Source organism: Vicugna pacos, chromosome 31 (genome assembly GCF_048564905.1).
Source record: "Vicugna pacos chromosome 31, VicPac4, whole genome shotgun sequence".
Lineage (NCBI taxonomy): Eukaryota > Metazoa > Chordata > Mammalia > Artiodactyla > Camelidae > Vicugna > Vicugna pacos.
In genome coordinates this window covers 2746162-2760516 of record NC_133017.1, presented here as the reverse complement: position 1 = coordinate 2760516, position 14355 = coordinate 2746162, and the positions used below count along the sequence as shown (strand labels likewise).

General features: G+C 32.1%; 1 pseudogene; it reads left to right on the top strand.

The window, feature by feature from the left end:
• The first annotated feature begins 10916 nt into the window (after positions 1-10916).
• Positions 10917-12703, top strand: LOC140690676 (heat shock transcription factor, Y-linked-like; annotated as a pseudogene).
• The last annotated feature ends 1652 nt before the right edge of the window (positions 12704-14355 follow it).

The window sequence follows — 14355 nt, the reverse complement described above, 5'->3', positions numbered from 1 at the left end:
TCTTACCAAAGTAGGATTTAGGAAATATATCTCAACATAACTAAAGTCATTTATTACAGAACTATATACAACATAATATGCAAAAGTGAAAAACTGGAAGCCAAATTAAGGAATATGACAAGGATACCCACTCTCAGCATTTCTATTAAACACAGTATGGGATGTCCTAGCAACAGAAATTGGAATAGAAAACAATTTATTCAAGTTGGATTGAATGAAATGAAACTGTTATTATTTTAGATGACATAATAGTCTATATAGGGAACCGTTAAGATTCTCCACACTAGAACAACAAAAACTAATTAAGACATTTAACAAAGTTGCATGATTCATGATTAATATACAAAAACTGTCACATTTCTTTACACTAACAATGAAATATTCCATAATTTTAAAAAATCCATATGAAATCAGATCAAAAAATGAAAAACCTATGAAAAAAACAAGATAATAAAATTGAAAGGACACTGATAAATAAATTTGAAGTTGAAGCTAAGAAATGGAAAGAAATCTCAAGGTCTTAGTTTAGAGGAATTAATATTGCTAAAATATACATACTTCAAAAGATGTCTACAGATATAAAGTGATTCAGATCGAACTACATGATACTTTCCAGGAATTAAAAACAGTCTTATGATTTGTATGGAACTGCAAAAGAACCAGAACTGCAAAAGAAACAATCAGGAAAAAGAACAAAGTTGGAGGCATAACACATAACCCTCCCAAATCTCAGAATATATTACAAAATTACAGTAATCAAAACAGCACAATACTGGAAAATGAACAAACATCTATATCACTGGAACAGAACACAGAGGCAGAAATAAAATATCACACCTATGGTCAACTAAACTATGACAAAGGAAACAAAAATACACAATGACTAAAAGACAGTCTTCAGCAAGTGATGTTGAGAAAACTAGACATCTACATGTAAATCAAGGAAATTAGAACACTCCCTCACACTGTACAAATATAAAACCAAAATGCTTTAAATATCAGAATATAATACATGACACAATAAAACTCCTGGAAACTAACATAGGAAAAACAATAGATAAATTGTATTAAAATTTTCCTATGTCACTCTCCCAAGCTGAAAACATTAAAAGCAAAATAATCAAATGGGTCCTAATTAAACTTAAAAGCTTCTTCACAGCAAAATAATCAGAATGAATATATGAACTTCCAACTGGGAGAAACATTAGGAAACAATGTAATCAACAAGAGGCTAATTTCTAAAATACACCCATCATACATACAACTCCATTTCAAAAATCTACAAACAACTCAGCCAGAAAATGATCAAAAGTTAATTCTCTAAAAAAGACACACAGATGACAAACAGGAATATAAAAACATGCTCACATTGCTAATCATTATACAAAGGCAAGAAAAAAATAAAATAATGTTTTACCTCACACTAGTGAGAAGGGTTTTCATCAAAATGTGTACAAATAATAAAGACTGTGGAGGTTGTAGAGAAAAAGGGACACTCCAAAGCTGTTGGTGGGAATGAAAATTGGTGCAACCAATTTGGAAACAGTATGCAATTTACTTTAAATAATAAAAATAGACCTATCATATGACACAGCAAACCCACTCCTGGGCATATAAAATATAAAATCTGAAAAAAAAGAAACCTAGGGTAAAACATAAGAAGTACACTTGACTTAATTTGATTCTTCATATGTGTCCTCTGGCAAGGGAAGCAGAAGCAAAACTAACAAATTTGACTATATGAGTCTAAACAGATTTACACTGCAGAAGAAATGATCAATAAAATGTAAAGTCAACCAACACAATGGGAGAATATATTTGCAAATGATATTTTCCAATCAAGTGCTAATATACAAAATATATGCAAACATACACAACAACAACAAAAAAGACCAAACAATCCAATTAAAAATAAGTCCATAAGAACTGAATAGATTGATTAAAATCAATTTTCTGTAGAAAACATACAGTTGGCTAAATGACACATGAAAATGTGTTCAGAGTTATAAATTATAAGGAAAGTCATAAACCAAAAATGAGACAAGACCTCACACTTCTCAGAAGGCTCTCATCTAAAAGAAAAGAAATATATGTTGGTGAGATTGAGGAGAAAACGTAACGCCATGGACACTCTTGATAAGAATGCAAATTATTGTTTCCATTTAATATATACATCAATTTTTTTCATCCAGTTTTCAGTCAAGGGATGTTGGGTTTGTAGGCCCCTGTCTGAAGTCTCTAGAGAATAAGCCCATGGGCTGAACTGATAAACAATCTGGTAGGAATGTCACATATCCTGACTGGATATGAAATGGCCTACTCAATGTATCCAGTATGGATGGCTGTATAGGGTATGCTGGGTAAGATCCTCAGAGGAGGACAATCTAAGACAGGCACAGCCAGCTGGCTAAGTGATGGCCTACTTAATGAAGTTCCGTGATGAACTTTAAAACAATTCTTGATCATTTAACATCCTGCGCTTACTTCAGGAACATGGGAACATAAATAGCTTAAGATTATTAACATTGTTATAACCTAGATTATATGTGAGGCATTGTGCATGTCCTATATAAACCCTTTTCCAAAGAATCAATGAACAGAGAACTGCTTCACTTCTCTCCACACAGTGTCTGTGTGTATATGATATTGTGCCACTGACTAATTTAATTTATTAGGAGTATCTTAAAAGGATGTTGCAGTATATACAATGCTTTTCCGCACCTATTGAGATGATTATGTGAGTTTTATTTCTCATTCTATTAGTGTGGGATGTCACCTTTATTGATTTCAATATTTTGAAGTATCTTTAAACCAAGGGATTAATCCCTTTACTCATGTATGTGTATGATAATTTAAATGTGTTGTTGAATTCATTTTGCTTGTGTTTTGTTGATAATTTTGGCACATATGTACATCAGGGATAATATTCTATATTTTGCATATAATGTCCTTTCTAGCATTTTTTGCAAATAAAGCTGGCATCATAAAACAAGTTTTAATACTTTCACCCCCTTCAGATTCTTGGATGGTTTGGGGAAGAATTGGTGAGAAATTTTCTTCAAAGGTATCACAGAATTCACCAGTAAAGTCATCTTGTAAATATTTTATGGTTTGGAAGGTTTGGATAACTGATTTACTCATACACACTTTTGCTCTATTTTACTTTCTAATTACTTCTTGATTCAGAATTGGAAGAGATATGTTTCTGAGAATTCGTCTTTTATTCTAGGTCATTCAAATTGTTGGCTAGTGGTAATTTCTTATGATGCTATGCATCTCTATAACATCAGTAGTAATGTCTTCTCTTTTACTTCTAATTTTATTTGAGTCTTTATTTTCTTAGCCAACCTAAACCTTTGTTCACTTTATGCTTAAAAGAAACCGACTTAGTTTTTTTTATCTTTTCAATTGGTTCTATTGTTTTTTGCCTTCCTCTCATTTATTCAATTTTCTTCTCCTTTCTGTTTTCTCCTAGATTCTTGATGTGTAAAGTTAAGTAGTGTGAATCTTTGTATTTCTTTTTTTTATTAAATACTATTTATTTATTTATTTATTAACTTTCTTACTTATTTACTTATTTATTCATTTATTTATCATTGAAGTACTGCCATTTACATTGTGTCAATCTGTGGTGTTTAGCACAGTGTCCCAATTCATGCATATATTTGTGTGCTTATTAAAGTTAACTTCACAATATTTAACATACTGCCCTGTGTCATACAACAGAAATTTTGAAAACATCTATTTTTATATATAGTGGATAACATTTATAACTCTACAGCTCCCAAATATATCCTCTCCAAGACCCTTTCATCAGTAACCATAAGATTATTAAGTAGATGTGCAAGTGTGTTTCACTTTTGTACATGAAATCATAGTGTCCTCATCCAAATTTTTTTTAAGGTTCTATATATATCATGTCATGTATTATTTTTTTTCTCTTTCTGGCTTACTTCAATTAGAATGACACATTATGTGGACATCCGTTTAGCTGCAAATGTCATTGTTTTATCATTTTTTATGGCAGAAAATTATTCCATTGTGTAAATATGGATAAATTCTGTATACTGTTATTTGTTGATGGACAATTACGGTGCTTCCATGTCGTGGCTGTTGTATATAGCACTGCTAAGAACATTGGGGTGCAGGTGACATTTTGAATTAGGGTTCTCTTTGATATATACCCAGAAGCAGGATTGCTGGATCATATGTTAAGTCTATTTTTATTCTTTTGAGGAATTCCCATCCTGTTTTCCACAGTGACTGCACCATCTACATTCCTACCAACAGTGTAGGAGGTTTCCCTTTCTCCACAGCTTTCCCAGCATTTATTATCTGTGGACTTTTGTATGATGGCCATTGTTACTATTGTGAGGTGATACTTCATTAGAGTTTCGAATTGCCCTTCTCTGATAATGATAGTGAGCATTTTTTTGTCATATATCTGTTTGGAATTTGTATGTTTCTAATGGAGAATTGCTTGCTTAGGGCTTCTGCCCATTTTCAGATTGGGATTCTTTTTTTTTAAGTATTATTATTAGGTTGTATGAACCCTTTATATTTTGGAAATTAAACTTTGTCAGTTGCATCGCTTCTAAATATTTTTTTCTGTCGGTTATCATTTTGCTTTTTTTATGGTTCCCTTTGTTGTGCAAAAGCTTATAAGTTTAATTAGGTCCTATTTATTAATTTTGATCTTACATCAATTACCTGGGTAGACTGTTTTAGGAGATCATTGCTGCGATTTATCTCGGAGTGTTTTGCGTATATTTTCTTCTAGGAGATTAACTGTGTATTGCCTTACATTTTAGTCTTCAAGACATTTTGAGTTTATTCTTGTGTATGGAGAGAAGGAGTGTTCTAACTCCATTGCTCTGCATGCTGCAATCCAGTTTTCCCAACACCAGTTGGTGAAGAGATGGTGTTTTCTGTGTCATATTCTTGGCTATTCTGTAAAATATTAATTGAAAATAGGCCTGTAGATTTATTCATTGGCTCTCTATTCTGATCCATTGGTCCATATGCCTGTTTCTGTACCAATATCATGACATTTTTATTATTGTAGCTCTGCAATAGTGTATGGAGACCAGGCAGGTTATTCTTCCAACCTCTTTCTTTTTCTTCAATTTTGTTTTGGAAATTATGGATCTTTTTTGATTCTATATAAATCTTATGATCATTTGTTTCAGTCCTAAAAAGAAATGTTTTGAATAATTTGATAGGAACTCAGATTAAGTTTGTGGATTTCCTTGGGTAGTATGGCCATTTTAACAATATTATATCTTCCATTACAAGGCCATTGGGTATCTTTTCAATTCCTGAAATCTTTCTTGAATTCCTCAATCAATGTTTTCTTGTTCCCCATGTATAAGTCATTCACCTCCTTGGTCAGAGTTACTCTTAAGCCTTTTATAATTTTGGGTGCAGTTATAAAATGGGTTGAATCTATACTTCATTTTTCTGTTGATTCAATGGTAGTGTAAAGAAATGTAATTGGTTTTTGTACATTACTCTGGCTAACTTGCCCATTTCCTTTTTAGCCTAAGTATTCCTTGTGAAGCTATTACAGTTTTCTATATATAGTGTCATGTCTGCATATCGTGACAATTTTACCTCTTCTTTTCCAGTCTGAATCCTTTTATTTATTTTTCTTACCTGATCGTTGTGGCTAGGAATTCCAAGACTATATTTAATTGAAATTGTGAGAATGGGCATCCTTGTCTTGTCTCAGGTTTTTGTGGGAAGATTTCCAGGTTTTCACCATTGAGTATTATGCTGGCTATATGTTTGTCATAAATAGCTTTCATTATGTTGAGATATGGTCCCTCTATGCCCACTGTGAAAAGAACTATTATTGCAAATAGGTGTTAATTTTTATCAAATGCTTTTTCTGCATCTACTGAGACGATAATATCGTTTTTGTCTTCTCTTTTGTTGATATGGTGTATCACAATTGATTGATTGATTTGCATATGTTCAACCATCCTTGTGTTCCTGGGATGAACGTAACTTGTCCATGGTTCATGATCTTTTTTTTATGTGTTTTGGATTCTGTTTGTTAATAATATCTCAAGGACTTTTACTTCTATGTTTATCAATGATATTGGCCTATAGTTTTCTTTTTGGTGTAGTGTCTTTGTCTGGTTTTGGTATCAGGTTGATGTTGGCCTTATGGTGAGAGTTTGGGAGTACTCTCTCCATATCAATCTTTTGGAAGACTTTGAGAAGGACTGGTATGGATTTTTCTTAGTATGTTTGGTCAAATTCCCCAGTGAAGATATTTGGGTTTGAATTTTTTTTGCTGATATTTTTTATTTTATTGATAATTCTATTCCATTTCTGGTGATCTGTCACTTTAAATGGCTAACTTCTCCTTAATGCAATATTGGTGGGCTGAATATTTACAAAAACTTCTCCATTTCTTCCTGGTTATCCAGTTTGTTTACACACAGTTGCTCATGTTGTTTCCTTATGATATATGGTAAATTTGTTTTACTCTATGTAGTTTCTCCATTTTCATTTCTAATATTATTTGTGTTCTCTCTCTTTTCTTGTTGGGGAGCCTGTCCAGAAATTTGTCAATATTGTTTACTATTTCAAAAAAGAAATTGATTGATTTTTTCTATTATTTAATCTCTATTTCAAATATTTCTTCCTTGATCTTTATTTTTTCCCATTTTTCTGTTGACTTCTGGTTTTGTTTGCTCTTCTTTTCTTGATTAGTTTACATAGAACGTTTGATTATTTATTTGAAATTGTTCTTCTATTTTGAGGAGGGCCTTGTCACTATGAACTTCCCTATTAAGCCTGCTTTAACAGTTTCCAATAGACTTTGTGTAGTGTTTTGTCATATTTCCCAAGATATTTTTTAATTTCTTCTTTTATTCATCACCTCCCCCCCTTGTTTTACTACCATGTTTTTAATATGGATGCTGTCATTTTTTCTCCCTGGTTTTCTGTGATTGATTTCTAGTTTCATGGTATTAAACTCAGAAAAGATGCTTGAAATAATTTTTATCTACTTAAATTTGTTGAGGCTTCTTGAGTGCATGGGTACATTATCTTTCATTGAAAATGTTCCTTGTACACAGGAAAAGAATGTATATTCTCTTTTGGTGAGAAGTACTGTTTTGAAAATATCAAGCATCTCCAATTATTTTATAATGTATTTATTATCTATGTTCCCTTAGTAATTTTCTGTGTGAAAGACCAGTCCAGTGATAGTAATGGGGAGTTATAGTCTCCTACTTTGATTGTGTTCCCAGGGATTCTCTATTTTTATCTATTAGTATTTGCTTTATGTATTTAGGTGCTCCTATATTGAGTGCATATATCTTAATAGGTATAATACCCTCATTTTGATTTGCTCCTTTAATCATTATATCATGTCCTTGTTTATCTTTTTCTATGGCCTTTTTTGTAAAGTCTCTTTTTGTGAAGTCAGTGGTGCTAGTCCTGCTTTCTTGTCATGTGCATTTGAATGGAATATATTTTTCCACCTTCTGACTTTAAATGGATGTGTGTTCCTCTTACTAATGTGGGTCTCTTCTATGCTTCATAATGTAGGGTATTGTTGTGTTATCACATCTGACAATACATATCTTTTGATTGAAGCACTAAATCCATTAACATTTGTGATAATTATTGATAGACTGGTGTTTATTTCCATATGGAACTTCATTCTCCAGTTGATTTGTTATTTTCTTTTTGTTCATTTCTTTTTGTTTTTGTGGCTTGATAAGTTTTCTTTTATTACCTTTGTTTCTTTATGTCTTTGTGACTTCATTGTAAGCTTTTGACTTATGGCTACCTTGTTTTCTATGTATATTGACCCGTACTATATTTGTTTATTTTAACTGATAAGAATACAACCTCAAACCCACCCTACAGAGAATACAAACAAGAAGAAAACACTCTGTATTATCCTGTTTCACTCTGTGACTTTTAAAAACTTTGATGTCCTTTTTTACAACATCATATTTATTCTGTTGTAAGTCATTGTATATATTGCCTTTGTAATTATGCCTTTCTCTTTTCTATAGCACCCTGCTTCTTTTTCATTTAGAGTAGATCCTTATTTCTTTTTCTCTTGCTAAATTCTTTAAGTATTTGCTTGTGTGGAAGTTATTTATCTCTCCTTCTATTCTAAAATTTAGCCTTGCTTGATAAAGTATCTTAGATTACAGCTTTCTTTCATTCAGGACTTTGAATATGTCTTGCCACTGCCTTCTGCCTACTGTTTCTGTGTACGAAATGAGTTAACAAATATGTATATATATATATATATATATGTAAAGAACACATATAAATGAAGTTAACAAATATGGTGAAAACCTATACATTAAAAAACAGAGAACATTGATAAAGGAAATTAAAACTGATCCAAAGGAATGAAATTATCTCTTATGTTAATGATGGGAAACAATGTGGTTGAAACAACCATACTACCCAAAGCAATCTACATTTAGTGTGATTCATGTGAAAATACCCATGAGATTTTTCCAATAAATAGAACAAATAATTTTAAAATTTAAATGTAACCACAAAGATCATGAGCTGCCAAAATAATCTTGAAAAAGAATATTAAACCTAATGGTGTAAAATTCTCTGTTGTTAAACAATCCTACAAAGCTTTAGTAATTAAAACAACATGATACTGGCTCAAAACCAGACAAAAATCAATAGAAGAGAATAGAGCAACCAGATATATTTCCTCACACCTATGATCAATTAACCCATGAAAAAGGAAGCAAGAGTATAAAATTAAGAAAAGACATTCTCCTCAAAAATTACTGCTGGTGAGATTGAACATGTAAAAGGTAGATTAGAATATTTCCTCACATTGTGTACAATAAATGAGCACAGAATATCTTTGTATTTATTTTGTTTACTTATATTCCTTGCACCTGTAATTTATAGATCTATGTTTAGATCTTTTATTTCACTTTTCAAATTTATTCCTATTTTATTCTTTTTGGTATAAATTTACACACAATTGTTTTCCTAATTTCTCTTTCTGATATTGTGCTTTTACTATACAAAAATGCAATGGATATTTGTATATTGATTTTGTATTCTGCAAGTTTACTAAGTTTGTTCATTATTTCAAAAACTCACTGGAGGAAACTATGGAGTTTTCTATCTATGCATAATTATGTCATCTGTAAAAACTTCACTGCTTTTTTACAAGTAGAATGAATTTTATATTTTCCCTTGACTAGTTGTTCTGGCTAGGACTTCTAGTAGTGTAATTTAGGACTTGTGAAAATGAGCTTTTTTTTCTTATTACTGGACCAGAGGAAAACCTTCCTGTATGTTAACATTCAAATTGAAGTAAATCATGGGTTTTTCACATATGACTTTTATTATGCTTAGTTACATTCTATCCAGAGCGAATTTAAGAATATATTTTTAAAAATGTTAAGATCAGACCAGTCAATAATTTTCCTACATATTTTGAGATTGTTATTTTTGAATTCATTGTTTTTTAAAGGGATGATCACATATATTCATTTGTGTATGTTAAATAATATTTATGGATCAGGACTAAATCCAACTAAACTTTAGTTTATAATAGTTATAATATGCCATGTATTCATGTTGCTAATATTCATTTAGAATGGGATTTACAGACACTGAATGAAAAATTTACATTGTAGCTTGAGGGTACATTTATTTATTTAAAAATTTTATCACTCATTTTGAACTTGGCTAATGTTTAATGGAATTTATTTCTAAATAAATAATATTACTTTTGGTAAAACTGGACTTACTACAGTTTTCTGATACAGAACATAGCTACTATTTACAATTATTGCACAAGACACTTGCCTTAAAATACCATATAATAATAACAATGCCAACTGTTTCAGGACTGAGAAACATATGGCTTCCTAAAATGCATTACCTAGTCTTTTCCACCCCAACCGACACATACGATTATATCTTTGTTTTTTGATTGTTTGTTTGTTTTCCCCTTAATGGAGGCAAAGCTTATTGAACCCAGGATCTTGTGCATAAGTTTATTTATCAACATCATTTTGGAACAATTAACAGAAGACACAAGAGTACGGATTATAAAGATGACAAGAAAATTTATTACTTCTAGGGACTGATAAACCTCTGAGTGAAAGAATGGCAAAAATAAACATTTGTAAATTTACAATAAGATTGTCTCTTTTGCAATAATATTGTAGAATATTAAATTACTTTTGTTTCAATTATAGCATTGAATGACAATTTAAAACGAAAGTTTCCCCTTTGGGATTTCTTAAATTAGATTGATTTTTTAAATATTTTATTTCATAAATCTTAACCATTTTTTATATACATAACATATAAACACATATTTATTCTTCTCATGTTTTGAATATAGAGCAACATATTCTAAAGTACACAGATAAATACCTGCTTCCAATACCAAATCAAATTATGTTTCACTTTAATTACAAATGATATTGAAATAGTTATACCTTTTCTGTACAGGTTTTAGAAAAATTTCAGTTAAAATTTCTAAACTTTAAAATTATTTTATATATTTTCTGCATTATTTATTCTCTGTTCACTAATCTGTTATAAATTTGTGTACAAAAGGAACGAGATTGGTTTTATTTAATAAACCTCAAAATTAAATTGTATAAAAAGATTTTGTGTAGATAATATTTGCAGATCACTCTATAAAAATAAGAATCCTATATGTTTCATTTTAACTGGATGAGTGAGAAGAAAACACTGGCTGAATGTTACCCTTGAGTTGCTAGGAGACCAGTCGTTTTGTGATGTCACAGCTACTCAGGTTGAGAACCACTCTGATGGCCTAGCAGTTTATCTGTGCAGGCCGGCCAAAGCAGCATTTGAAGCTGCAGTGCTCAAAATCATGCAGATTAGAAAAGTAGCTGTAGAAAAAGTTATATGAAATGGCACATGTTTCTTCAGAAATTCAAGAGGTGTCAGATTAAGATGGACCAACTGGTTAAGGAAACTCCAGTAGATCTCTATTGTGTTATCAAACATTCTCTGGGGATTTGGACTTGAGGTCTATGATTGAAAAAATTGCTTTTTAGACTTTGTCTGAAGAATCCTTGATTAAAAGGCCATGTTACATACATTGTGTCTCTGAACCAGATGAAGATAATGATTTTTGTTCTCTGACATTTCCAAGAAAACTCTGGAAAATGGCTGGGAGTGACCAATATAAATCCAACTGGAGGGATGATAATGGAACTTCCATAGTGATTGATGAAGATGTCTTTAAGAAGGAAGTTTTGGAAAGAAAGGCCCCTTTCAGAATATTTGAAACTGGAAGAATGAAAAATTTACTTAGACAGCCTAACATTTATGGGTTTAGTAAAGTGCGGCAGAAATTCCAAAGATTGGCATTTCTAGCAGACTTTTTGGCAGAAGAAAAAGAAGTCTCTGTTTTAAGCAAGGTATTCAGAAACTTTAGTTACCACTTTGTAACTTATATATAAAATTTTATTTTGTACATCAACCTATGGTAATATAAATGTAAAGCTAGATTTTGAAAATTGTATAAAAGTACTAAGGCTAAAATTCTTTATTTATTCTAAAAAATGAGGACAGTGACTTAAGTATTCACATTATAAGAAATTTTGCTTGCAAATATGAATTTTACCAGAAATCTAAATAAAGGTATTAAAGCTGCTTTTAAAAAGTGGCATTCACCATTACTGCAAATGCTAGTTTCTTAAATTTGATGACTATAATATTTAAATGTCTATTTTCCAAATAAGGAACTTCAAAATATTGTCAGCAATGTTCATATTTTGATGATATTATCTTTGCATAGTAAACGTGAAATCTGAGGTTTTATAGGTTAGGCTTATTTTAGTGATGTATTTTGGTATAAATTATTACTGAAATCTTTCTACTTTGGTTGTAGCTGCAGTTCTATCATAATCCAAATTTTAAACGAGGCTGTCCCCAGCTTTTAGTGAGAATAAAAAGAAGAGTTGTGATTTAAAATGCCTCTCTGGTATCTTCATTGGCTGAAGATTTCAACAAGAAGCACTATAATGCAGTGGGTAATGTGGATAATCATAATTCTGATTTTGTGGGTGACACTAGTGGAGACAGTACATTTTTACCTTCTGTAAATTTAAACATGCCTCTAATAAGAAAGCTCTCTACCAGCCACATAATTGGTGACACAACTACCCCGATCAGAGTTGATTTTTCTCCTCCATCATCAATGTCAGTTAGACCACCAGAACAAATTGCAGTGAATCAACGTGCTATTTTAAAGAAGTTCACCACTGTCCATGGGCACTCTCAAAGAAGCTACATTGAAGCAAATAGCCGTGTTGTGAACTTCATTACAACTACAACTTCTACTTCTCAGTACAGCATCTTGTATCCCATACAGAGGAATTATTTTGGACAGATGGTGGAACCTTCTATTTTTCCAGATAGATATCACAACATATCTGCCAATGAAGGTCGTTTTTCTAAACTTCAACCAGGGAGCAACCCACGGTTTCCAGTGCCATTGATTGCTGATACATCAGCTAACTCTCTTTCAAGGCCAACTCATCAGACATCTTCAGTTTATGAACGTCATTTTAGTCACAACTGATCTACCAGAGGACTATCAGATTATGCAGGATAACAAAGATTAAAATTGATGTTGGACAAATACCTGCAATTTTCTTATTTGAAAAATAAACATAGTTGTTTACCTCTATTTACCTTATTTTTTTTTAAATAGTGTTAAGAGATAAATGGGAGACTAAGTTACAATTTAAAGGTAAAAAGAGATACTTGATTGATATGATCATATAATGGAACAATATGGTAGTTAATTTAAAAAATTTCTTGTAAGGAAGAAGAGAAAATGGAAGAATTTGGAGGAAGACTATAACATGGAGAGAGGGAAAAGTACTAAGTGGTTTCTGGTTCATCCTGGAAAGTATTAAATGTGTTAAGTTAGGATTGGTTGGAATGTTAAGTTAGGATTGGTTGGAAGGAGATAAATTCAGAAACCATCCCCGGGATCATGGTCTCTAATATGTCATCCCTGGAATCATAAATGTCACATGATGTAATCTCAGTTGGCACATTCAGCATGTGGTTGAATTTGAGAAGAAATTTTATCTATTGTCTTCTTTGTTCTGTTCTCAAAGCATTCCAATTGTTGCTTTCATTTCCTGCCCTCAAGAGTCTACACTATATTTTCAGTCGATACTTTATTTTGCTTTTATTTTCCGTCCAAAGACAAGCTTACGTCCTCAGGATGGCTCTTAATGCCTTTCCAACTCTACGCACACAAACTGAACTTAGTTTAGTCATTCCTTTATAAATCTGGCATCTGACTACCTTGGCATATCCCTATGTTTCACTGTATCTGGAGATACATCCAGGCAAAGGTTTGTCAAGTATGTTAGCTGCAAACTCAACACTTTTGCTCCAGCTCATCCTTGGACTTTGGATGTCCTCCTTTTACCTACTTAGACTTTCCCAGTCTCAGCACAGAAACTACCTTCTTCAGAAGTTTTCTGTCTATCCCCCTTTCCTTGTCTAACTTGGATACCAGCACAGTAAGCACAGCATTTGCCACAGGATGAATTTTAGTATTTAGTGAATGAAAAATACATGTTGACTTTAAGCAAAATCTACTTCCCTGAAACAACAAATCTCTCATGGTTTCACACTATTTCGTTGTGGTCTTTACTCTTCACCACAAACTAGCTCTTTCCATAGCCCATGGACTAGTCACTCAAGACAGTAAGTGGGGGTAGCTACAGGAGACAAAGTATTATTTTCTTCTTAATTCATGCCTCCTGAGGCCTAAAGCATTCCATTCTCATTTGATGGATTTTTTCCTTACTCTTCATCATCCACCCACCCCAAAATAGCTGATCCTCTTCATCATATTAATAACTATACTGACTTCTAATTAATTTGCTTCTTAGAATCAGAGCTTTGCCCAGAAGAGACAGTGCTAATGCAAACATTTAATGAAGGTTTATGCACCCCACATAACTTGTGCCCCTTCTAACCTTCACACAGGAAGTATCAAAGAGGTACTATACCCTTGGTTGGGGTGGTTGTATTCAGTAACCAAATTGCAACCTAAAATGTGTGGAGCAGAAGGAGGCGAGGGTGGTGGATTTAAAAATTTGTCCAACTGCATGAGTACCAATTTTCTGCAGATATTAGGAAATATAAAATATTCATGGAAGAATTTGTCTTTTTCCTATCAATTTAAATAAAAGGTGAAGGATTTACAGAATGTGAAATGCCCTGAAATGCTGGAAAAATTGTAGGCAATGTCAGGGTGTCTAAGGCTTCTGCTCATAATCATGCAGCCACTGTCAACTGTTAAGACTGGAATGG